A 26,761-nucleotide genomic window follows, 5' to 3' on the forward strand; every position below is an offset into this window, starting at 1 on the left:
CATCACTAAAGTCACCCTTGCAGGTGATGCCAGGACAGGATTTCTTGGTTGTTCAACTACTGAGGAAATTAGATAAGACAAAATTCTGCCAGGAAGCTGGGTTTGGGGCCATTTCTACCACAGCTAAGACCAGAAAACAGCAGGAATTTGAATCAATTCCATCCCTCAGAGAGCCCCAGAGAGGCAGCATTTTTCCAGTCTGCTGAGGAGTCTAAGGGACCACAGCTTAGGGACTTTTCAGTACACGAAGACGCTGTTTACAGGCTCTCCCATCCCAGGTAATGCTACTTTTCCCTGGGTCCCAGCTTGTTGGAATCTACTTTTCTGTATCACCATTATGAATGTTTGTTCCTGGATTCTTTTTACCAGATCTTTTTCTCGTTCCCTTTTGGTAAGAACTTTGCAATTGGGAGCATTCCAAGCACTGTGCAGCTCTGTAATTCTTGAGAGTGTGAGAAAAACCATATCTCAATGATGAAATGCACATGCTCTGCCATCTCCCCCAGCAGCAGGCTCTGTAAAATAGAGTCTGACGCTCCTGTTGGAATGCGTGTCCGGAGCTGGAAACAGTGCTCTGTTTCCCAGTGTCCACTGGGAAAGCAGTAAACGTCCTCTCCACTGAGACGTGAAATGTCAACATAATGGGCAGATTGGGATTAAGCTGGGCTCCTGGTAGCAACGGAGCAAAATAACTTCACTAAATAAATGGAGATAAGAGGATGAAACTGGCGCCCTTTCCCTGGCTGTCACTGACGGCCTTGGGGAAAAGATCTCAAAAGTTGCTGGGCTCTTACCTTTTCACCTCTTCTGAGAATTGGAATCTGGACTTCCATAATAGGAATACTTTTGGATTAAGAGTTCTCCTAGGGCTTTTGGGGGGCTGACATGCCCGCCTGTTGCCACTCCAGGCCATCAGAGAAGTATTTGTATAGGTAGCAGCACTGGTAGGAGGGTTTTTCAGAAGGTAATCTCCAGACCACCTGGACGTATGTCATTGTTTCTGTAAATGAATATTCCTGGAAGATACAAGAAGAGTCTTGTATCAAATGAATCAGAGGGCTTGAGACCTGGGAATTTGTATTTCATCAAACTGTAGGTGATTCTTATGTCAATTAGAATTCGAAAACCTTTGACGTATGTTCATAACACGCACCAGATGCCAGGTGCTAAGGTGTATCATGTGTATGATCTTATTTAATCGTTGAAAATCATCGTATGTGGTAAGAATTCTCATTGTCTAAATGAGAAACGATGTGCAGAAAGTTTAACTTATTCTAGATTGCACACTAGCAAGTGGTGAAGGCAGAATTGGCACCCAGATGTTTCTTCGTGCTCATGAACATAACACTGTATCATTAAAAGCCACATTGAAGAGCAGGCAGCAATGTGGGGCAGTCAGGGTGACTCTAAATATGGGGGAATGTGAAAAATGTACATAGGCATGATGAGTGTTCTGCCTTTTGAAGTGATTTTAGAAAACAGGAGGACATTACTCAGTTTCCTTCAATTGTATTAATTGCCCTAAAGATTGTCTTGGTTGCATCCCATCCGTGGCTGGCCACTTGTAGAAGAATAAGTGATAATTTCAGGCCTTGGAGAGCACCAGGGAAGGGAGTGAGGGAAACTGGGGACTCCCACTAGGGTAGGTAGGGGTAACAGAGCCTTGGTTGAATTTGATTTTATCCTACACTTCCCATGTTGTTGAATATTTAGAACCCTTTGTACCCTGTAATTTTGGGCTTTAAAGTTATTATGGACATGCTGTTGTCATGATAGTATAGTTCTAGACTCCCAGATATGAGAATTCAAGGGATAGTTGATGTTTCATTTTTTTTTCCAGATCCAGATTAACACCAACCATGTATCCTCATGGTGGGATTATTGATCACCACTCTGAGATGAGAGTCTGATCCTAGAAGACAGAATTTGCATCTAGATCTAGGATCACCTTGAGATTACTGGCTTCCTATCTTCTCTGGCCTTGTCTATTTGTTGTCATCAATATCATTTTGGAAAATACTTAGTTCTCAAATATTGCACATTAAGGGGAAAATGTCAAGAGGCAGCCTGTTTTCTCCTTCCTGCTTCCTGCATTCTTCCTTCTTTCCTCTCTCCATTCTTGTCCTTTATTTTTTTCCTGCCCTTCCAAAACAATGATATTAGTTATGGCTTCCCTATAGTTAATGCTATAATGTGGGGTTTAGATAAGGGGAATGATGTCAAGTTTATCGGCAATGAAATAATTTTTAGGAAAATATTTCTTACTCATCTGATAGAAATTTAAGAGCAAGTGACAAAATACCATGTTCTGAATATTGTGGAATCTTCCTCAGGTCCTGCATAGTTAGTATGAAATCAAATACTGAATAGGATAGATTTTGGTGGTCACAACTCCTTTGTCATTTGTGGGTATAGGTTGGAGACGCAGGATAACTGAGGCTTCTGGATTTCTGAAGGACTTCTAATCTCATAAGGAATCTCAAAAGTACACAGAATTCACACACACACACACACACCCACACCCACACCCACACACACACACACACACACACACACACACACACACACACACACACACACACACACTCTTTACTTCAATGACCCAGGCCTTTTGGGAAAGGGAAGAAAAAAGCAGATTTAGAGATTCATATTCATCTTGACCATTCATGCTATGAAAATAAAGTCTTCATGTCACTTTGAGGAATCCTGTTTTGTTCCTCCTGCTGCTTTGTAAATATGTGAATTCTGAGTAGGATCTGCAGTGCCTTCATGCTAACCTTCTCTGCATTCTTCAACATTTGTACTCATAAGAAGGGCTCACCCTTAATCATTCCTGAAGATTATTTTGCAGTGAGAGGTGGTCAGAGTCTGTCCTATCAGGTCAGCATGTAATTGTTGCTGGCTGGGTCTCACATACCTTAGCCACAGCCTACTAGCATTTAGAAATTCCATCCAGCAGAGTGAAGGACACTGAGTTGGGAGTTCGGAGACCCATGCTACAGGTGGGTCATAGTGCCAGCCTAGGCAGGTGTATTCTTCTCTCTGGGTCTTAATTTCCTCCATTGTTTCAATGGTCCTTTCCCCCAGGATAGTTCCATGCAGCTGCCAGAGTAGCCTAAATCACATAAACTCTTTGCTTCAGAAGCTCCCCATAACCTACAACAGTGGCTTTCAACCCTGGCTGTGACCCTAAACCAATGGTGAAGCAAATCACAACTTCTGAACATGGCTCCTGGGCACCTAAATTTGCTCAGAAAGAAATCTTTTAGATCCCTGGGTGACTGCATTCCAAAGACATTCAAATCCCTCCCCAGTCTGGCAGCAGATTCCCATGCCAGCTTCCTAGCCTGTAGGGTTCCCCAATGGGTGCCAAACTCAACAGTCCCATGGCTCTCTCTTGAAAGCCACACATCCTCAGACCCTCCCTAAGCTTGGATGAGCCCTGCCACCTTTCTCCCCCAGAAAGCCCCACTCTGGCTTCATATACCAGCTTATGTGTTTCACAGGCAGAGTGGGGAGCCCCTTCCTGCAACCCTATAGCACTTCATGTTCATATTTTTATTTAATATTATAACTAATATGTACTTTATCAAGCTTTTTCATTTTTATATCTATTTCCCTTAAAAGAATGGGACTTACTTGGGAATAAAAATACCATAAACAATTGTATATGCCTTACAGCCTGCACCAGCAACACATCGTTTTAACATTCCAATTATAGGTCATCGCATGTGTAAGTCCTCCCTCATTATATGTCTTTTTTCATAATTTTTATGGTTACTTCATATATATTTTTCACTATGAATATCATATTCATTTTAAAAAATTCAACAGCCACAGCAAAGAACAATTCAAAACAATAGGTGGGGCGTGGTGGCTCATGCCTGTCATCCCAGCACTTTGGGAGGCTGAGGCGGGCAGATCACCTAAAGTCAGGAGTTTGAGACCAGCCTGACCAGCATGGTGAAATCCCATCTGTACTAAAAATACAAAAATTAGCTGGGCATGGTGGCAGGTGCCTGTAATCCCAAATACTAGGGAGGCTGATGCAGAAGAATCGCTTGAACCCAGGAGGCGGAGGTTGCAGTGAGCAGAGACAGCACCATTGCACTCCAGCCTGGGCAACAAGAGCAAAACTCCATCTGAAAAAAACCAAACCAAAACAAAACTGAAACAATAACAAAAACAGCAGCTTGTTGGGGTTTGGATGGACTTGTGTAATATTTATTGTTCAGTTTATTAATAATGGCATGCTTTCGGTATTTTTTCATCTTGAGTATTGAGCGTTTATGCATGAGTTCAATTCTCCTTTTATTTCCTTCAGTTATTTACAGTTTCTTTTTTAATAAAAAATAGGTATTTTACATTTCTTGTTGAGTTTATTCTTAGCTAGCTTCTCTTTATTACTTTTTAAATGGATTTTTCTGTCTGATTTTTAAATTTGTTATTGCAAGTGTGTTGAGGAGGTACTGCGTTTTATTTTCTAACCGGCCTCTGTCATGAAATTGTATTCATTCTAATGGTCTTTTAATTGATTCTCATAAATTTTCCAGATGAATAATCCAATCTTCTGCGGAGAATGTTACTTTTATCTTCTTCTTTCCAATATTAATATCTCATTTGACAATTTTTATTTTCTAGCAATATATAATAGAGCTTCTGAAACAATGTATGATAATAGGTGTGGTGGCAGGCATCATTGTCTAATGTGAGACTTTGATGGGAGTGCCTCAACTATTTTAGCTTGTTGGTTTTCAGTAGATAGACTATCATTTTAAGAAATGTCTTTTTCCAACTTCACTATAATTTTTTTTTTTTAAGACAGAGCCTCACTCCATCACCCAGGTTGGAGTGCAGAGGCAGGATATTCGCTCACTGCAACCTCCGCCGGTGGGGTTCAAGGAATTCTCCTGCCTCAGCCTCCTGGGCAGCTGGGATTACAGGTGTACACCACCACACCCGGCCCTTTTTTTTTTTTTTTTTTTTTTTTGTATTTTTAGTAGAGACAGGATTTCACCATGTTGGCCAGGCTGGTGTGGAACTCCTGACCTCAAGTGATCCACCCACCTCGGCCTCCCAAAGTCCTGGGATTACAGGAGTGAGCTACCATGCCCAGCCTAATTTTTTAAAATGGAGAAATGAAAGTTATGTTTTGTGAAATGTCCGTTAGGCATTTGTTGAGCTGGTCATCTGTTTTCCTTTGACCTACTAATGAATTATACAAATAGAATTCTTAACACTGAAAGATCTGTGTATCCTTGGAGTAAAACTTACTTAACCATTTTGAATTATTCTTTTAATACTTAGATTGATCACATTGAAAGACATATTTATGATCTCTATATATTATACATTATATTAATGGTGTCTATAGTATGTGGCCTGTCTGTGTGACGTGATGTGTATGTGTGTGTTGACTTTGCCAAGTTTTGAATATCAGGCTTCTTCTAACTTTTTAAGATTAATAAAAACCTTGCCATCTTTCCAAATTCTCTGAAATAATCTCAAAAGCGTAGGAATTACATACCATCTAGCCTGGTAATTTTTTATCATATTATTTTAAACTTTTTTTTCCTCCAATTTCATTTAGCATATTAATGTTTCTATCTCAGTCAGTCATTTTGTCCATTTAAATGTTCTAGAAAATTTTCTAATACTTTAAAATGTGTAGAATTTAAATAATGTAGAATTATATGCATTATTGCCTTGTAATATTAATTTTTTAGTTATATATCTCTTTTCTCTTTCTCAAAGTTATTCATTAATATTTTTCTTCTATTTTCTGCTCAGCTTATTTCAGTTCTTTTTAGTTCAATATTTAAGGCATGTATAAAATCGCAACTTTTTTCTAAATAAATTTTGGTTGCAGACTATGCATTTTGATATACAGTTTCGTAAATGTCCCTTTTTTCCCCCCTAAAAACTCTTAAACTGCAAATTTGATTTCCTCTGTGACTCAAGAGTTATTCAGGGAAGTGTTTTTATCATCATCTTTCTAACACAGACCGTTTTTCTTCAGTAACATGAAAGGCGCACAGCACGTGCATTTTCATAACGGAGGATGTTGAGGGAAGTCTAGACTCAGACAGTACTGATAAGGGTTGCGTGGGCGAGGTGGTGGATAAGCAGTCTGGGATTCCTCAGAGAAGGATGCAAAACGGAGGGCAAAGGACACTGAAAGTAAACTTGAGACAATTAAAAGAAAACTCCAAGATTTCATCAAGGGCTGGCCTTGGTTCTGGCTACTCCACAGGTGCTGGGTGATAGGTGCAGTTCTCCTCCTCGACCATCTCTCTGGGCTTAGCAGCTTGGAGAGCTGCAGGGGGCATTAAGATTCATGCAGTCACATCTCTCCTTCTCAGAATGTGCAGCACCCACTCGGGAAGCCAGCATGACAGGGCCAGGTGCATTTGTCACCTGGGCAGAGGAAAACTTAACCACACCTTCCTTCTTTCCCCACTTGAGGGATCTCCTCACAGGAAATATGAAAAGGGTCTCCCCGTCAGTGGCACAATGTGGAAAAGCTGGATAACAAATTTCTTTCTCTCCCATACTTGGATTGGACCAGCAGCACCTGTGCCTGCTGCTACACAGGACGGTGCAACTCCCTTTGGCAAAGATGGATTTCATTTTTGGGTCCTGTTTTTTTTTCTTTTCTCTTTTTGGTATGGCTGAGAAATGGACTATGTGCAGTTTGACAAGTAAACCTTCAAAATGACAAGCAGTGGCTTGGAGGAAGCCTGAAATAAATGGAATGTGGGGTCAGCCTGCACCTTTTTCTTTGCCACAGGTGTCTGAATTCATTTTTCCTTTTGTTTTTGTTTCGTCTGGCACAGGTTTGGTGAATCCTGGGTGTGGGGGGAGCAGGTCTGCCCACCTCTTTCCTGTCGTTTCTGATTTGCAGACTGGGTAGAGCTGTCTGAGCTTTGGCTGAGGCAGCACTGTGCTCTCACCCCGTGTGAATGGCTTTGGAAGTGAGCTTCCTGGTTATTCTGCCTTGCGCTGGCACTTCTGTGTCGCAGACGCACAGCAGGACATCACATGATGGCTGGTAGCCCACGCCAGACACAATCTGAAGTTTAGTAGGAAGGTCATGCCCTTTGATCTGGAACCAGACTAGGGACTATATGAATTTTGGAAAAAACAAAACAAAACAAAACAAACAAACCCAAAACTGTATCAGGTAGTGTTGGTCCCAGGAGAAGTTTGGGGAAGTCTGTTGCTGGCTCATTCACCTCTTTTTTGGATATTTTCTCCAAAGATGATGGTGCCTTCATTTTCCCCTTAGAGAATTCATTATTTCTTCTCCCAGTTCACATCTTTTCTCAAGAAATGATATGTTAGACTCATTCATCCTGAGGCAATATTTCTTCATTGTAGTAGAGGATGCTAGTCGTCTCCTGGTACCAGTCCTTCAAGCACCAGATGCTTGAATTTTATCTGGGCCCATGGCTTCCTACAATAAAAGACGACATTTGTCAGCCTCTTCTGCAGCTCCTCATCCCCAAGTGACTCAGTTCTGGCCTGTGCTGCCTCTTCCCTGCCCCACCCCTCCTGTCCCTCTGAACTGAGTGCAGACATGCTGGGGCCTTCTTGGGCCATGTGAAAGAGGACAACAAACTAAAGATGCCAGAACAATAAGATGGAAGGGGCCTGGGTCTTGCCACGGAGGGCTTCCATATCAGCCCTGTTTATGCTTAGTCTCTGGGGTTTGGGATCTGTTCCAGAGTTCATCTTGATCCTGATGAAAGTGCCTATGAGATGTGACGTATGAGTGGTGCAGCAGCTCCTGTTCTGCCAAAGGGAATCAGCGAAGGCAGTTGTCTGGCTTCACTCTGCTGCTTCAGACACTTTGTCACCTAAGCACACCTGTGTCCAGTGACCCCTTTCACACTTTACATTGATAGACTTTACTTGTAAGTTTTCTGATTCTGAGCTCCCTCCAAGTCTTACCCAACATAGCATATATTAGCAGGAGAAAGCTCACTCTCCTTTCTGAGCAAACATTTTGAGAAACATAGCTGTCCTTTAAAACTGTGTTCTGTACGCTTTTACACTGTTGGTGGGAGTGTAAATTAGTTCAACCATTGTGGAAGACAGTGTGGCGATTCCTCAAGGACCTAGAACCAGAAATACCATTTGACCCGCAGTACCAGAAGTACCATTTGACCCAGCAATCTCATTACTGGGTATATACCCAAAGGACTATAAATCATTCTGCTATAAAGACACATGCGTACATATGTTTACTGCAGCACTATTTACAATAGCAAATACTTGGAACCAACCCAAACGCTCAACAATAGACTAAAGAAAATGTGGCACATATACACCATGGAAAACTATGCAGCCATAAAAAAGAATGAGATAATGTCCTTTTCAGAGACATTGATGAAGCTGGAAGCCATCATTCTCAGCAAACTAACACAGGAACAGAATGCCAGACATCACATGTTCTCACTTATAAGTGGGAATTGAACAATGGGAATACATGGACACAGGGAGGGGAACATCACACACTGGGGCCTGTTGGGATGGGAGGCAAGGGGAAGGTGAGCATTATGACAAATACCTAATGCATACGGGGCTTAAAACCTAGATGACGGGTTGATAGATGCAGCAAACCACCATGGCACATGTATACCTATATAACAAAACTGCACGTTTTGTTATCCCAGAACTTAAAGAAAAACTATGTTCTGTGTGTTGATTTTAGAATTGGCAAGAAACTATTTTCCTTGACTATGAAGATCAAGTGTTCTGTTTCTATAAAGAGAAGTTGCGATTTTGGATACTTTTCTGGCATGAGATATATTAGGTAGAGATAAACAATTAGAGACCACTTGTTTGAAAATAAGCCTGTGAAATAATTTAGGGCCGGGGTTGGGAAACTCAACAGCCAGCTAGTCAATGCTTTAGGCCTTGTATGGGCAGTATAGTCTCTGTTGCAAATATTCAGTTCTGCCATTGTAGAGTGAAAGCCGTCATAGACTATATCCTAGTGAAACTTTGTTTACAAAAACAGGTAGCAGACTGGATTTGGCCTGTGGACCGTAGTTTGCTGACCCCTGATTTAGGGCCCTTTTAAATTATTCACTTTTTAAGGAAGTTGTATACAAGGTAATTTAAATGGTTTTGAAAAAAATACTCTGCTTGTCTTGAGTCAGAAGTATTTTGACAATTGCATCAATAATCTTCTTTAAAATATGTGAGCATTTTGTTTGGCTCTTTGCTTGGACAGCGACTGTCTTACTATTTGCAAATTAGAAGAGCTGTCTCTGACAGCCCAACTCCTCACACTGACGGCATGATATAAACACTCGGTGATAAACCAGCAAGGGAAAGGCAGAAACTTGGGTCAGGAGTCTAGGCTCCTAGATGTTTTGGAAATATTTTGGAGGAAAGTAGATTGACTGAAGACAACAAACATGAATTTTCAGATCTAGATGTTTTTTATCTTTAATGTTACTTCCAAGAGTCAACCAGAAGATACTGAGGATAGAGAAGGGTTCAGTGATTTGTGTGTGTCGTCTTTGCTTTCATAGTTAAAATTTTAGTATACGCCTTCCAAAGTGGGAAATCAAGGATTATTTCTAGGACCTTTTCCTCACAAGGGAAGAACCAGAGATGATTGGGAATTTTTGTGCTTTCTTTCACATGTAGGAAATCCTGACAGGAAAGAGGCACACCCATGAAGAATTTAGCAAAACAGAGAACCATGCCATGTAATGGAGGATTTATGTACGTGCTTCTGAGGTACTTTTGACGAGATGTTTATTTTCCTCTTGGAAACCTGTGCCCATGCTTTGATTTTAATTCCTTTAAATTCAAGTCTTCATTGAATACTTTTTTTTTTTTTTTGAGACGGAGTCTTGCTCTGTTGACCAGGCTGGAGTGCAGTGGCTAGATCTCAGCTCACTGCAAGCTCCGCCTCCCGGGTTCAGGCCATTCTCCTGCCTCAGCCTCCCGAGTAGTTGGGACTACAGGTGCCCGCCGCCTCACCCGGCTAGTTTTTTGTATTTTTTAGTAGAGAAGGGGTTTCACCGTTTTAGCCAGGATGGTCTCGATCTCCTGACCTCGTGATCCGCCCGTCTCGGCCTCCCAAAGTGCTGGGATTACAGGCTTGAGCCACCGCGCCCGGCCTCATTGAATACTTTCTATGTGCTCATGCCATATAGACTGGAGAGGAAAAAGAATGGGAAATCCAAGAGCTTCCTTAGAGAAAGGAGGCTTCTGTTTTTGGTTTGAAATCTTGTTTGCATAGATCAGCATCCCAATGTAGAATAACCCTGGTGGTTTCCTCCGCTGTTATTTATCAGTAGCTAAAAAGAACATATGCAACTTTGGTCCCTCATTCCATCCAAAACGGTTAAGACTTTTCCAGGTGTCCTCTTTCTTTCACATGTGACCTGGAAGCACATGGTTTTTTTTAAAAAAATTAATTTTGTCACAGGTGCCCTCAGAAAAGCATCTCTGTGATAGTCAAAGGGATCCAGGCTCACTTCATCAAACTCCTGTTTCAGGCCCAGGGAAAACAAAGTGTGTGGACACAAGATAACCCCTCTGCAAACAGGGTGCCCTTTGAAAGTTAACACAGCAAATATTCGAGGCACTTTCCTTCCCGCCTTTCCTCACCTAAGCCATATATGGTAGAGGGACCCAAAGGAATAGCCTTGCTGCTTTAATAAAAGGAATTCTTTGATGTGGGAGACTGAACTGGGCTGTTTGCAGTCTGTGGTGGGAGGGAGTCAAGGAAAGGGGAATTAAAGTTCATGGAGGAAGCTGTAGTCTTAGGTCAAGCTGAGATGTGACCTTTGGAGCTTGCCAAGTCCATGAGGGAACATAAGTTGCCTTTGGACAGCTTCTCAACGGCCCCTCTGTGGCCCTGAGTCTCAGGCCCTGGTAAGACGATGCTCTCTGATCTGATCTTGGGGGATCAGCCCACTCAGCAGGGACCCGCCCTATCGACACGGGAGGCTAATCAGTGGCATCTTTTGAGCAGAGGCACAAGACTCTTACTTCAAAACTCTAGCTACTTACCTCTGATAGTTGGCTTTTTTGTTAACCAATAAAGAAGAAGAATTTTTTTTTTTAATGTTTCTGTTCCTACAGAATTAACTGGGGCAAGGTAAATGATCTTTTACTACTTTATTTGGAAGCTTCCAGTCCTTCCCGAGCTCTGTCAAAATACTTCAAAATGTGTCTTGCTGATTCCAAATCTCTGAAAATGACCATTGCTTTCTCTGACCCAAACTCTTGTTTGTTTAACCCTCTTGAAAGTTGGAAGTGTTGCCAAGCCATAGTTTTTGTTTGACTTTGTTTTCTATTCTCCCAGAGACACGAGCAACATCAATTTTAAAAGGGACCGTGTTTATGGTTGTTGTCTAGTTGGTTTGCCTTACTAGTTCTCAGGCACTGACCTAAGACTGTTGTGTTTGGGTTCCCAACACTACCAAGAATGTTGACATTTTAAAGTCCCTCTCAACTCTCTATCTTGCTCTCATTCTCCCACTCATACACACACGGGCATATACACTGAATGCTAAAGGAAAAGAGGCTTTACTTAAAATATGCACAGAAAAATAGATTTATTTTTATTTTGTCTTTGTGTCACTAGCATATTTTTAAGGCAATGTTTTCTTTTGGAATATCAAATTAGTTTCTGGAGCCTCGACGTTTGTGGTGACATGTTGGTGGCCAGTCAGAATGCCTGGGAGAAATTTTGAATCAACAACCATCGTGTTCTTCCAATTTGGTTCTTTTCCAGGTCTCTTGAGTTTGGAAGCCAGGTTAGAAGTCTTCTGAGCCTTAGTATTGTTTTCTCAGGAAATTTCATGGGTGAAAACAAAGACCTTGAAATCAGAAAGTCTTAGGCTAAAATCCTCCCTTACATTCTGGCTGTGTGAACTTTAAAACCTTATTTGATTTCTCTAAATCTCAGTCTCTTCATGTGCAGAACACCCTGCTTCTGATCCTTCTGAAGATTAAATGCATTAATATCTACAAAACGGCCATGCCAGTGTCTGGTGAAAGTGCACAAGTGATGTTTCCTGCTCTTCCCCAACTTCATCCATGCCTGTCTATTGGCTCCTCTGCTTGTGTGGGATGCAGAAGAAAGGCAAGCTAGCCTATCGCTCTATAGCAGCTCCCCTGAGGAAGGGAAGTCAAGACTCAGCATCTGAGGCTGCATGTCCAACTGAGGGAGGGCAGAGAGACTGCCTCCTGGAAGTACTGAAGGCAGGGAAGGCAAATTCACCTTTGCTGAGACCTCTCATGCACCAGACTCTTTAGACCTTTCATCTGTACATTCATTCATCCTAGGAATCAGTTGGGAGACTGAGCTGATGGAGAAACTGAGCATGTGGTCAGGTTTAGCTGGGTGGTGCCTGGCTGCTGGACACAGAACAAGAGTGAAGGACAGTACCTACTCCTGATGATGAGGTTATGCCTACAGAATGGACCTTGAAGGTCAGCTATGTAAGAGGCCCACCTGTTCTCTTTTGACCTTCCTTACTTGTAGGGTGTGAGAAACGATACCACACACAATGTCCTCTAGAGGCAAGAGGCCAGGTTTTAGGAACTTTGCCAGTTCCCTTTGAACATTCAACGTGATCATACTTGAGGACAGACTCTTTGGGTGTTTTCCACAGTACTGAACACATTGTTGGCATGAAAAAGATGAGTTGTGTTGAATAATGGAAAGACTAATCCCTCTTCCTAATGGTGCAATGCTGACAGCTCCTCTTACCATACACTATTAACAGGGTGGCATGCTTTCTTTTCATCTTCGTTCTCAGTCTTTCGGAGCACAGTGTTGTAGCTAGCAAGTCATCGGCCACTGTGTTGAGTGGCCGATGACTTGCTAGCTTAATTCACAAGAAGCCAGTTTTCTGAGGTAGGTGTACTTATGTTTGCTCAAAAAAGCAACAGTGGTATTCTGAGAGAACTTTATTCATTGTATCTGGCCCCTATTTGCCCAAATTTATGGATTTTCTTTAAAATTCCTTCCATAATTCTTGACCTTTGGACTATAACTTCAAATGATTATAGACACTGGCCTGTGCTGTCTCAGCTTTCTTTTTATATATGAAAGCAAAATTAACAGTGCAGACCACAGACCCAGGTCTTAAAATAAATAAGCTCATTCAAAAGAAATCAAGCTACCATTGAGTGAAGACATTACAAATTTAAGAATATCACCATCACACTAGCAGCACATTAAGGCCACCAGTGCTCAAGGATCTTGGCTGTTCCATTGCTTTGACATTGATGTATAGGCTAAGAATGTTGACTAAATTAACAGACTTTTTAAAAAGTATATTTTAATGTAGGATGCTATCAAATACTTCCACTGAGCTTGTAAAAGATCCCCGGAGTGCTGATCCTGACAATCTATTAATGGAAATGTACACATGAAATGACTTGCTTTCTTTATGTAGATGCTTACTCAAGAAGATGTTGGACACTGGGGACGTTTTGTGACCAGGAAAATACAGTCATCTGAAAAGACTAGCAGAGAATACTGCCTGGAGGGGGATGTGCTCCTTGTGTGACTCCTTTGAAGATCAAAAAGATAGAGGGAGGATTGGGAGAGGGCTGAGCAGGAGAGAGCAGGAAGGAGACACACTGAACTGGTACACATCATGGGATGAAGGCCAGGAGAAATCAGGCTGCAATAAGTTAGGAGTCTACAGAGAGGGAGACCCTGAGAGTCATTTTGTGAAACTTTCCCCTAAGAATCATGTTCTGTGAGGTAGACTAATAGGGGGATACCACAGGTTTAATGGGAGATCTTTCAAGGACCTCTTGACTTGGTGCACCTATTCATCTCATCAGTGATTATTCTGTGCCCAAAATACCATGGTGTCCTGGATTTACAAAAGATAGGCATGAGACTGTCTCTACTTTTGTAGAATCCACAATACCTCTGAAGGACCAAACCTACGCAGAGACATGCTCAATTTCACTTATTTAGTGATGGAACTTCCTGGAAAGATGGCTAATGCAACATAACATACACTACATGAAGCATGAAGGATGAATCAGACTTCCAAAACATAGTCTAATTCACTACTTGAAAATATTCTTTTTTCTTTTCTTTTTCTTTTTCCTGTGGCCCAGGCTGGAGTGCAGTGGTGCAATCATACTTTTGTAGTAAAGTGTCCCTGTGGTTTTAGAATGAGGAATGAGATGTTTGTTTTCCTCAAGTCACTGCAACCTCAACCTCCTGGGCTCAAGCACTCCTCAGGCATGTACCACCATGTCTAGATAATTTTCTTTTTCTTTTTTGTAGAAATGGGGGTCTCACTATGTTGTCCAGGCTAGTGTTGAACCCCTGGTCTCAAATGATCCTCATGCCTTGGCCTCCCAAAGTGCTGGAATTATAGGCATGAGCCGCTGTGCCTGGCCAAAATATTTTTCTTAAACAATGAGTTCTTTTTCAAATTACCATGAATTTAAAATTTCTCTGAAATGACCAAAGACTACTTTTTGTTTTCAAAAGATAAATATATAGTACATCCAGGGAGCTGGCTTCCAAGTTCCTTTTTTCTTTGCTCTTAAAGGCAACAGTGGAATAAGACTTCAGAGGGTCTGTGTGCTCAGGATGGCGAATGATGTAGGGAATAACTCCATACTAGGGACTCTGGGGCAACTTGAGACATTGGTACATTGCTTGTCCAGCCTAAACCAGTGGGAACTATTCTCTGGATGCTTTTCCCCTTACATTTTCCCCTTTATTGCCCTTATGGACAAAATCATGCATTGACTTATTCAGCATATATTTTGACCTCCACCTATGTGTTAGGCACCGTATCAGGCACTGGGCACCCAATTACATACAGGTCCAAGCAGTCCCTGACCTCAAGGAGTTTAATATCTGGCCAGAGAGACGTTATTTAGTTTAATAATAATTATACACATTATTTTTGTTGTGTAATATTACTGCTTAAAGATTACAATTAGCTCAATTATAAGATAATTTACAAAATGCCCAATGATTAATGAATATGGGTAGTCATTGTCCAAATAGCCATGCACACATCATCATTTAATTATAGCACTGATGAGAGCTGTGCTGGCAAAGTGCAGGGTGTGATGAGAGTGGATAATGGGGCAACCTGCCCTAGCCGCAGGGGTTGGGGAAAGCTTTCCTGAGGAAGTGGCTGTTAGCAAAAGACTTGGAGAGGGAATCAAAGTTGGCCCGGGAAGAGGAAGTAGAGAGGAAGGACAGAAAGTGGTCCAGGCAGAGGCAACAGGACAAGCAAAGGTCCTGGGGCCTTTGAAACCCAGTTCCACTCTTGATTTGCAAACCTTTTTAGGGATACTACAAACTAGTCCTCTTACACTTTTCAAACAAAGAGAGTTCACAGTGCTTTCAGTTGCCCACCTTCATATGCTGTCCACATATTCCTAGCTCCCCCCATTTTCTTCATTTCCCTCATCCTCATTCCTCTGCCCACAGTGTTCAGTCACACAAAAGGGTCTACGTGTTTACCAGCCTTTTCCATGACCCTGATCAGCAAGCTTTGGTGGAAGACATCTGTGTCTAGACAAAAGACTGGTTAGTCTTTGTGAAAGTAAATGTTCCAGGTCTGACTCAACCTGACCAAGAGCCAAGAAAAGGATGATAAGGCTGATGGAAAAGATTTTCTTAATGAACAGCAATAAAAAACAGCCCAAAGGTGAAGGCAAGAAACAGCCTTGGTGTTTCCTGGGGCTGCTGGCCCCAGACAGGCTCTTGAAAGCACTCAAGGATAAGCGGTAGGAAGGTTATTTCATTTCCTCTCTGCCTCTTTCTATTTTAACACTTTCCTCCCTCTCGCACTAATCTCTATTCCCCACACCTCATGCACAAAACAGTCACCCTTTAGGTTTTGGGGGGTAAATATTATCCCTTTCAAGTGGAATAAAATGTCTGGAATGGAGATTATTAAAGAAAGCTAACTTTCCTGGTTGTACTTTTTTTTTTTTTTTTTTTTTTTTAACTCTTTCAACCTCAGTATGTTGGAAAGTTGAGCCTATGGTATCACCATGAGGATTGAGAGTTTAAACAACAGATTACAAATTATGTGGAAAGTTGGACATTAAAGAGGAGAGTTCCATCTATTCTTCCCTGTCATATCTGGGTGGCTGTTGTCCACGGTGGACAAGTTGTCACCTTATGTGCCCTTGAGGGGCCTCCCCTCAGGAATCAGCAGTGGGATATAACCTTGCTGGTGTTTTTTGTTTGTTCCTGGAAATAAGAAACATAAGCAAGGTTTAAATTAGTAGCTAAGTAACATATTTTGCTGTCAAATTTAATGAGAAAATTTAAAAAAAGCCACATCTAATTTTTAAAATACATGATTACGTACTGAGTTCTTTCAACACAGAATCGTATGTAGGTCTTCTTTTGTTTTACAATGATCCTTGTGAGGTAAGTCACACAGCTGTTTATTTTACAGAAAGGAATATGAGGCTCAAAGAAATTAAGTCTCTGGCTCAGGATCGTATAACTGGTAAGCGGCAGAACTGGGATTTGACAGGTGTTTTGATTTTAGGTCCAATGAGCTGTTTGTTACACTCACTTCCTCACCTGTGGGCTGTGAGGGACTTTGTTGCTTAAATAAGCCAGGGCTCTGAGAACCCAAGCTTCTAGGATAAATAATAACCCAACCAATGCAGGGTGTCTGCTATGATGCACCATGGTATCCTCACATATTTTGGAAGACAGCAGTATTAGAAGGACAAGATTTTTTTTTTCCCCCTCTAGGAAGGATCCTCTAGGAGGGCAACTCAGGTCCTATAAAGAAGCTCCTGGTTTTCACCCAGTGGTGGGAATTTGATAGGTACCCCTAAGATCTGCAAAGGGATGAGACTGGAACTTATCTCCAGTTCTATGTCTAGGGTGGGTGGAGATCCATATTTTGGGAGAAAAATGGGAGCATAATGTAGAGGAGAGCCCCTGAAGGTTTGGGTTCCTTGTGCCGAGACCTAACATCCTACAACACCTTTCTCAACTGGGCGCACTCCTGAATGTTTAAGAACATGTGCTCCAGCTGAGCAGTCGAGGCTCAGAGGACACTCTTGCATGAGGTTGAAAGGCTGAAAGTCCTGGTCTTCCATCTCCTTGTCTCTTGACTTCTTACTGCAGGGGGAGAGATGGTGAAGTGGAAGGATAATGGATCTTGGGGTCAGACCCAGGTTCAAATTTGCGTTCTACCATTTTTTTGGTGTGTAGCCTGAACTTCAGTTTTCCTGTTTGTCGAGTGAAGCTTAATAGTACCTCCTAAGAGGATTTCTCCGAGGACTGCATGAGCGAATAAGGGTTCTACACACTTTGTCAGAGCTGGTGCTCAAACATTGTTGGTCCTCACATCCTGCACAGAGGACCTCTTCATATGTGATTATTTGTTTTATTTTACTATCACTTATTTGTTTATCGTGTGCACCCCATTAGAATGTAAGCCCTAGAAGGAGTTATATAATATTTGTTGAATAAATAATATTCAAAGTAATAAGTTCCAACAGTTGCAGCAACAGTTCCAGGCATTGTTCTAGTGCCCAGAACATGGTAGATATGAATAAATATTTGTTGAATAAATAATATTACTGCAGTAAATGCATGTGGAGAGATAGAAGCACTCAGGAAGCATAAAGAAAATTCAGCCTCTTAAAATCTGGGACACCTTGAAACCATGAGTGGCTCAGAAAGAGGCAGCAGTCTTGGGCTGTTGCTGGCTCTGCTGGGCTGCCCCCCTAGAGGTGCTAGGTTAGGACATTCTGTAATGACAGATGACACAGAGGGGACTACTGCCTGTTCTGGCTCCTTATCTAGAAGCCCTGCACCTCTACAACCCCAGGGCTGCTCTTGGAGCTGGGGCTCAGAGAGTCAGGCTAACAGCACAAGGACAGGGAAAAAGGAGGTCCTATTCTGACATTCAGAGGATCTGTCTTTTCTCTCCTGGGTCTCCAGGACCCTATTCTGAGCTGATGCACCTACGTTTTGAAAATGAAGATGGGTAGCTGTGCTGAGGCTCTTGCCAGCATGCAGTTGAGATACTCTTTGGCCAAAGCAGAAATTGGTTGGAATTATGGCATCCTTGACTTAGAAGAGATCCTGAGCAGGTAGATTTTCTGCTTGTGGTTGCTTATGAGAAAGCCCAGAGTCTCTGCATGAGCTTCTAAAATGCCTAATACTTCTTACACAATTCGAGTTGGAGGGCAAGCGTCAGTGGTGCAGGACCTTCAGACAGCATTTCCCAGAAAGTGTGCTGCAGATTCCGTGTCTTTGTAAAGGCGGCGGCACGTGTGCAGCTGTGATGACATATGCAGCGGGTGTTGCTAGTTGCTGAAACACAGCTAGGGGTTTGGTTAACCACAGGAAAGCTGGGGTGAGGGGCAGTCCCTCCCTGCTTGTGTTCTCTCCCTAGATGATTCAGGGTGGTCCCTAGTTCAGCCTCACACATGAAACCCAGATCTCTGCAGGCTGCCTGTTGCCAAGCGACAGGAACCATTTGGCACCAGCCATAGAGAGCGACTAGAATGGGCAGAGCAGAGAGGTGGATCCCAGAGGACTGGAAGATTCTGCCACAGCCACATGCACTCTAGCCTGATGCTAGAGGTCTGTCACTGATGATCCTAAAAGGCATGTGGTTGACAGATGCTATTTACAGTCAGGAATGAACAAACTCAAAGAAACCCAATTCTATGCCAAACAGTCAGGGAAAACAAAGAACACCAGCAATTCCCATGCCATACCATTTATACATATCTTTGTGTTTGGAATTCACTTCCTCTTGTGGGCTGGCCGGTGTAAGACATAAAAGTGAGCTCTGGGTTGCTTTGGTCTTTTTTGATTCAATTTGAGTACCTTCCACGCCATGATTGTCCTAGTCATTGGAGAGAATGTCTGTGCCCCATATCAGACGGTGAGTTCCCTGAGGATGAGACCCTTATGAATTCATTGGCGATGTCTCCCCATCCAATCCCATCCCATCCCACACACACAGTGCCGAGTGCACCACTTTGGGCATTTTGGCACTTGGTAAATATTTGCTGAACTGAAGAAAGAAACTTTTTTCACTTTTCTTCTGCTGTCACTGCTAGGCATTGCGTGTCTTAACAGGTAAGTGTTTCTCCTCTTCTCCTGCTGTGTGTTGCCATAGTGCACTGAGTTGGCTTTTTGTCCAGGATGCCCCTGAGTTTGGTATGAGAAAGTGATTTCCAAAGAAGAATTATTTGACACTAGTCATGGAGGATGATGAAAATAAGGACTCTGTGATGTGGTCCTTAAATCAGCCATTCCCACCGTGTCTCCTGTCAGTCTGAGTCCAGCAGCAGCTGTCACAGGACCATCAGCACCAGAAATGGAAACAGCAGGACTGGGATTAGGACACCCAGGCCCTGGCAGGGGCCCTGCCACTGACGTTGGGCAGGTCCCATCACATCTATGGGGTTCAATATATTCATCTCTATAAGGAAGGCATGGGGTTGATGATCATGATGGTGTTTTTTAGCTGAACTATTGAGTGTGCCATCCCCCCACTCAACACTCCACCTCACCTCATATGAGTATCTGCCTACACTTCTTGGCATGATGATTTCCTATGAATAGCTGCGGTGACTTTTAGAATTATCTAGCAAATGACTTGATTCTTTTCCTCTTGTGTCTCATGGAAAAGGGCTAAGTTTATGAATGCAGGCCTAGTGTTGGGAGAGGATCTGTGGAGGAGGAACGGGGACTTACACAGCATGATTTGCCCTTGCTGTCACTTAGCAAAAGAAGTTTTGGAATTCTCAGGGCTGTCCCCTTTCAGCTGTAGAATTTGTATATGCAGCATCTGATTGGGCCTGTCATGCCTGCATGAATCAGACTAACCTACCACAGCAAGGTAGAAACAGCAAGGCAGAGACTTTGAATCCACATGCCTATTTCCTTTTGTTAAGCTTGGAGAAAGAAGTCTAATGGGATTTAAAATGATACAACCCATCTCTTACCTTATAGAAAAATCAACTCAAGATGGATTAAGGACTTAAACCTATGACTTGAAACTATAAAAATTCTAGAAGATAACATTGGAAAAACCCTTCTAGACATTGACTTAGGTAAGGATTTCATGACCAAGAACACAAAAGCAAATGCAATAAAAGCAAAGATCAATAACTGGGACCTAACTGAACTAAGAGCTTTTGCACAGCAAAAGGAACAGTCAGCAGAGTCAACAGACGACCCACAAAGTGGGAGAAAATCTTCACAATCTATATATCTGACAAAGGACTAATATTCAGAATCTACAACAAACAGAAATCAGTGAAAAAAAAATCCTATCGGAAAGTGGGCTAAGGACATAAATAGACAATTCTCAAAAGATTTACAAATAGCCAACAAACATAGGAAAAAAAGCTCAACATCACTAATGATCAGGGAAATGCAAATCAAAACCGCAATGTGATACCACTTTACTCTTTACTCCTTCAAGAATGGCTATAATCAAAAAATTAAAAAAACAGATGTTGGCGTGGATGTGGTCATAAGGGAACACTTCTACACTGCTGATGGGAGTGTAAACTAGTACAGCCACTATGGAAAATGGTGTGGAGATTCCTTAAAGAATGAAAAGTAGAATTACCATTTGATCCAACAATCCCATTACTGGATATCTACCCAGAAAAGAAGTCAATGTTTGAAAAAGATACTTGCACACACATGTTTATAGTAGCACAGTTCATAATTGCAAAATCATGGAACAAATGCCCATCAATCAATGAGTAAAGAAACTGTGGGGGGTGTGTGTGTGTGTATATATATATATACACACGTGTATGTGAATAGCTGTGGTGGTATATGTATATATACACTCACATACATACAATGGTATACTACACAGCCATAAAAAGCAATGAATTAACAGCATTTGCAGTGACCTGGGTGAGACTGGAGACTATTATTCTAAGTGAAGTAACTCAGGAATGGAAAACCAAGCATCGTATGTTCTCACTGATACATACATGGGAGCCAAGCTATGAGGACGCAAAGGCATAAGAATGATACAATGGACTTTGGGGATTTGGGGAAAAGGGTAGGAGGGGGCGAAGGATAAAAGACTACAAATGGGGTGCTGTGTATACTGTTCAGGTGATGGGTGCACCAAAGTATTACAAATCACCACTAAACAACTTACGTAACCAAATACCACCTGTACCCCAATAACTTATGGAAAAAATAAAAAGTATAAATAAAAATAAAATAAATGCACACTCCAACCCCATGCCAAAGAAAGAAAGAAAAAAGATACAATCCTACAGACTTAGATTCCCTAGAATTCTGTGTGTGATCATGGTTCATAGCCTTCTGATAATATGTCCATTTTAGTCCACCTGTGGTTCAGATTTCTCTAGGCGTGGATCCATCCACCCCATGCACCCCTCCTTCGTGTCTGCTCTACTTGCCTTCGTTTGTCAGATGGAAGCACAAGTGAGAGTGAAGACCCAGGGACAGGCAGCTTTGCTTCTCCCTGAACCTCCCTCAATTCACCGGGGAGAGAAGTAAAGAAAATTTCTTCCCTCCAACACTTTTGTTATGAGTAGTTTATACAAAATCTGCAAGGCAATTTGCTGCTATCTAGTTCTTTAATCTGCCTATTTTGACTACTAAGGACCATTGCCAAGAAGCGCCCATGATCTGAAATGTTTGAAATGTTTCAATGCCAATGCAGAATGACTCCTCAGAGAACCTGTGGTCACGTGCGGATGGTTGGATCAGGTCCCCATGTGCAGAAAGGCTGAGTGTACATCCCACTTCTCCAGCAGTGTTCTGGCTCTCCATGAGATGGAAAATGCATTGTTGCTGAATTGCCAGTGATAGGATGAGTGTGTAGTAGGGGTTCTGTCCAAAGTGGGGGTCATTCCAGGAAAACTCTGCTTTCTGACTTAAGTATTACGAAGCTTGGCATTTGATTCAACACTTCTCTTTGTTCTATTGTAACACCTGGCAGAGATATAGTGAATGATCATCTTTTTTGGAGTTTATTAATTCCATAAGCCTCTGTTTATAAATGGCTGCTTTAAATAAAGAGCAAAGAGATAAAAGTGAGAGCTGACAGATGGAGCATCAATCCTTTGATGTCATCCTTGGATCACACAGGCAAGTCCTCATGAGTAACTTTCCAAATTAGCCCAGCCAGGCTTGGTGGAGCAGGGCATTTGGGCCTTTAGGGAGGAGAGCTAGCCCTGTTTTGCAGGCCCACACCAAAGCCCAACTCATACCCACTCTCTGGGGACCTATTGAAAATACAGATTTAGCAACCTCTTGGACATAATGTTAGGGCTGTTTTAGACTCTTCTGGAAGTCAAGGTAGGTTTATTGGTGGTTTATGAACTATTAACATTTCACAGAGTTGAGAAGTTATACAAATTCATCAGACACACGCACAGACACACACACACACACACACAGAATCTAGAAGGTACGTCTAGGTTGGCAGAGAAAACTTGCTGTGTCATCTTTGAGGTGTGGTCTGCCTCGACATCTGGAGGTTTTTATCTCTTGCCAACAATTCTCTTCAGGTCTTTGGAAAAGCCATCTGTTCATTTGTCTTGAGCCTTATCTTCCCATCAAGACTATAGCCTTCTTGAGGAACAGTGATCTTAATCTACATTCTCCAATGAAGCAAGCATAGTGCTTTGCAAAGAAGATGCTAGGTGATATAATTGAAGCATAATAAACCTGCTGTTTCTTAGTATCCCCAGTGAGTCCATGCAGATGCACCAAACATAACTCGGACATGTCTTTGACACTGTGTCAGCTGGATTCTCTGGGAAGAAAATGCTGGGATGGAGTTAGAGGTTTATGGAGTGGAGGTATATGCCTATAAAAGGGGAAGAACACTGGATTGGTCAGGGGATGTCTTCAGAGACCCATGTGAATATTATACCTGTGGAAGGAAAAGGGGAGGAAGTCGGACTAATAATCAGGAGTCTCAAACTATAATGCAGATCTGACAACATCTAGGGAAACCCAAAAGGGAGCTCCAGAGAAAATGATTACAGGAGTCCCGCCTTAGATAGAAAGGAATGGGCCCTAATATCTCTGCTGTGTGCAGTCATTGGCTAAGAGCTGCCTGGGGAAAGTGTAGCTTCAGCACAAAAGCTGAAGCAGATCCTGAAGGTGCTAATGGCTGGAGCTTATCAGCTAGATGCACTTCTTGCAGCTGAATAGCAAGCTCTTTCTTGAAGGGACACCTGGCAGCATGCCTCCATGCACACACAGGCATCCTTCCGTATTTCCCCATCTTGCTCCGTCATACCCATTCTTATCAAATCCATGATATGAAGAAATAAACCGACTTGAAAAATGTTTTGGAGCTAAAACAACTTCATATCTTAGACTCTAGACCAAGTTACTATCCTCTCTGTCCTGGACCCATGACCAACTTGATAAGCATGTGACCAGTGCACTTGTACAGGGACCCTTACTCCAAAGGACCCTCCACTTGGGGTCTTTTGCTCTGCATGAGCTGTCTTGCACTGCTTAATGCCAATTTTATCTCTGAATTTATATTTTGTAAGAGGTGGGTGATGGGACCATGTACCTTGGCTCATACACTGTTCCATCTCCTGCTGTCTCTCCACTTACCTTGAGGGTTCTTGGCTACCCACTCCCTGGTTCCTGGTGCCCCAGGCTACATCTAACCTCCTCTTGCCCACCTCCATGGCTGCTGCCTCCTCCTGCCTCTGACAGGTACCTGGCCACAGGTGTGAGGAGTTGGGTGTGGGTTCTTGGGGCAGAACATGGTGATGACTATCCCCGCCAGGGACTGGCAATGCCATGGCACATTTGGCAGATAACTCAGCGGAGGTGTGCTTCTTGCACATCCCAGATATACATCCTAATGTGGAGGTTACAGTTCTTTGTGAGTTCCCCTCTCCTGTGGGTTGGGGAGGCAGGCCCACGGGAAGGGGAGACACCTGGCTCAACTTCCCCACTTCCAGCCGGGGCATGGGACTTCAAGCTGGTGGCTGGCCCTGGAGCAGTTGGGCCGTGTCACAGGGTGGTACTCCCTCCTGGGTGCCAGTGAGAATCTGCACTCACCCCAGGAGTATTCCTGTGCCCAAGAGAGCATAATACTAAGTAGCAACTTAAAAACAACAAAGGACCTATTAGCACAGGAGAAAGGAATAAACTTAATGTTTTCATACCTTTAAAAACACGTTTTTCCTGCTTTGTGAACAAGGGGACATTCATTTTGTTTTGCACTGGTCTTTACACATGATGCAGCTGGTCTTGCCTGTGGTAACTTCTAGCTGCCTCTTGACATCCGCCCTTCCCTCCCTCCAATCTGTTGTCCACATTGCAATGTTCCAAACCTATATCTGATCAGAATACAGCCTCACCCCAGGTAGGGTTGCTGCATAGCTCCCCATCACTCTTAGGGTGGAGTTGCCTAAGGCCTGTAGCACAGGCTGACCATGCACCAGCCTCACGATGTGTGTGCCAGTTCCCCCACATGCAGAGAGCTCCTGCCCTGGCATGCTGTCTCCCAGGAGGCACACTGAGGTCTCCAGGAGCACCCCTGAGCCTGGGGCTTGGGGATGAGTGGCCCACCTTTCTTGTCCCTCAGTGAGACAACTCTGAAGTATGTTTTACATGGGATCTCAGAAGTCCTAGCGGGATTGAGGCCCAGTTGCTCAGGTGGAAATCCACTGTTACTGTCCTCCTCTCTTCTCTCACTTTCCTCCTGCCTCACTGAGTTCTCTGAAATCATCTGCTAATTAAACTACACTTGAACCCAATCCTTGTCTCAGAGTCTGTGTCTAGTGAACCCAACTCAATCTGGCCCTATCTGCCCTCATCCTGCGCTGTTCTCCCTCTCGAGGTCCCTCTGTGTCTATTGACTGTGCCACGCTCCTTCCGGCCATGGCCTCTGCAGGCGCTGCTCATTCTTTGAGATGTTTCCCAGCTTCTGTCCCCCCAATTCTGCATTAATCATTAATTCTCAACCACCCCCAAGCCTTTCCTAATACTTTCAGAGTCTCTGTTTCTTGTGCATCAAGGAACAGCTTGTACGTTTAGGTCATCATGAGAATTTGATTAACATCTACCTTGTCCAGTAGCTGTCAGCTTCCTGAGAGGAAGGACCACATACCTTACTGCTTTCTACTTTCTCTCCAAAGCCATCACAAAGCCTGAGTCATTACTGGTGCCCAATATTTACTAGAAGCTTGATGAATTGAAAGACATTTTAAAATTGTCACAGAGGCTACTCACAACTTGCAAAACTTCTGAGTCATTTAAGCTGTGTGACGGGGGCAAGTTCCTTAAATTTTCCAAGCCTCAATTTCCTAATGTGAAAATGGGATAATAATCATACCAGTCTTTTAGGGCTCTCCTAAGAATTAAATGAGATAATGCATGTAATGGGCTTAGCAAGGTGAGTGCTAATTAAAATGCTGTTTGTTTATGTATACAATTGGTGAAAACATTAGGGATTATATGGAAGGATGAAAATAAAGTAGAAAATAAAACCTATGAGAAAAGATAAAAGGGAAGGAATCAGTGCGTCTGGTAAAAAAGATGAGGGACTGTGAAATGCTATCCTAAAATATATAGACTTATTCCCCAGGATTGGGGCTCTGCCCCATCTTCACTGAGTATAGGCTACAAGAAAATGTTGACAAACTGCAGCACATTAGATAAAAATTAGCTGTAAAGTTGAATTTCCACTAGGGCCCCGAGTTTACCGTTGTCTCCCAGTCAACTCTCTCTATTCTTAAATATTGTCATTATAATTTGGTCATGTTTAGCCTGCACTTTGTGTTGCAACAGGTTTGTGATGTGTCACTAGAAGCTGAAATCAGTGTTTCAGGGCAGTGTATTTGTTTCTACTCAGGCAAAACTAGCAACACATCCTGTCTTTGCGTGTTTTCTGTTTCATGTGCTCTCCAGATGAGCAATTAACATTTAAATGCTCATTTTGGCGTTCTTTTTAAAAAATGAGGAACTGTCAGACATTGGAACATACTTGTGACATGATTCTTAGAAGTAATTGAAAATTGAGATGGCTGAACTGTTGCCCAGGACTTGAATTCCTACAGGCCAAGCCTTATTTGTGTATTTATATAATATGTAATATATTTATTTTTGTATTTACATATTTAATATTTCTATTATACTCTGTGTATTCATTTAAATATTTAGACATATAAGCAGTGTTCATTAAGTACCTTCTAGGCAGAAGTGATACAAGATTCAGAGAAGAGCTAAAGATGTTTCCAGTTCTAGAGAACTTTGATAGGAGAGTGGTGAGTTTGCAGCATAGATAAACCCTCATTTGATCAACAAGTATTCATTAGCACTTGCTATATTCCACTCTTCTAAGGTACTTCTATAGCCTTGAGCAAACAAGAGTTTTACTTTCTTAGAGCCTATGGTACATAATTCCAGATAATGGTGATAAATGTCGTAAGAGAGGAATAGCAAAGCATTCTGTAAATTTAGAAGGAGCAAGGAACACATCCATCCAGGAAGCTTTCAAGGAGAAGATGGGCCTTAAAGTAAAGGCAGGGGTCAGACAGCTAAAGAAGTCTAAGGCTTCCAGGTGGAGAAGGGGGTCAAGGAGGATGTCCTAGGGTTTGAACACATAAACCATGTCTAGGTATAGGGCATTGCAAATCATCTATTAAAGAGTCAGTTGAAAAAGAAAAAAACAGAAACCACAAAGGAGTGGAGAGAAGCCTGCAGAACAGGATTCTTTAGCCTCAGCAGTACTGATACGCTGGA

Source organism: Macaca nemestrina, chromosome 7 (assembly GCF_043159975.1).
Source record: "Macaca nemestrina isolate mMacNem1 chromosome 7, mMacNem.hap1, whole genome shotgun sequence".
NCBI lineage: Eukaryota > Metazoa > Chordata > Mammalia > Primates > Cercopithecidae > Macaca > Macaca nemestrina.